We start from the raw sequence: 631 nt of genomic DNA, 5'->3' as shown, positions 1-631 counted from the left end.
CTTTTCAACAAAACAAATAAAACTGGAATGTAGCCATCACAATTATTGCTGTTGTGTACCATCGAGTCAGAACCAACTCATAGTTGACCCTCCAGTGGGTTTTTAGAGGCAGTTAATAGCATGGGAGGAGTTTGCCTCTCCTCCTATGTAGCAGCTGGTGGCCTTGAACCTTGTGTTTTCGGGATTGTAGTGCTGCTTCTTGCCCTGAGGCAACCAGAGCTCCTTGCCATCACAATAAGACAAGGAAAGAAGAAAGAAACAAACAAACAACTGAGTAAGAGTTAAATATATAGAAGACAGATAAAATTTATTGCTGATTGAAGGCAATATTATCAACACACATTGATAAGCCAACATAACTTACAAACCATAAAAGTATGCAAAAAAATAGCTAATATAAAAACAAGACAACAATTAGTTGTTAGAAAACAACTAACAACCAATTAGGAAGAAATCAAAGAGCTGAACAGAAAATTTCAAAAGGCAGCTCGGGATGACAAAGCAAGATACTATAATGAAATGTGTAGAGGCTGGATTCAGAAAATCAAAAGGGCCGGACTCGCTCAGCGTTTCTTAAGCTGAAGGAGTTGAAAAACAAATTCAAGCCACAGGTGGCAATACTTAAAGATAG

Source organism: Elephantulus edwardii, unplaced genomic scaffold (genome assembly GCF_000299155.1).
Source record: "Elephantulus edwardii isolate Elephantulus edwardi_28Jun2011 unplaced genomic scaffold, EleEdw1.0 scaffold00063, whole genome shotgun sequence".
Taxonomy (NCBI): Eukaryota; Metazoa; Chordata; class Mammalia; order Macroscelidea; family Macroscelididae; genus Elephantulus; species Elephantulus edwardii.
This window is presented reverse-complemented; position numbering follows the sequence as displayed.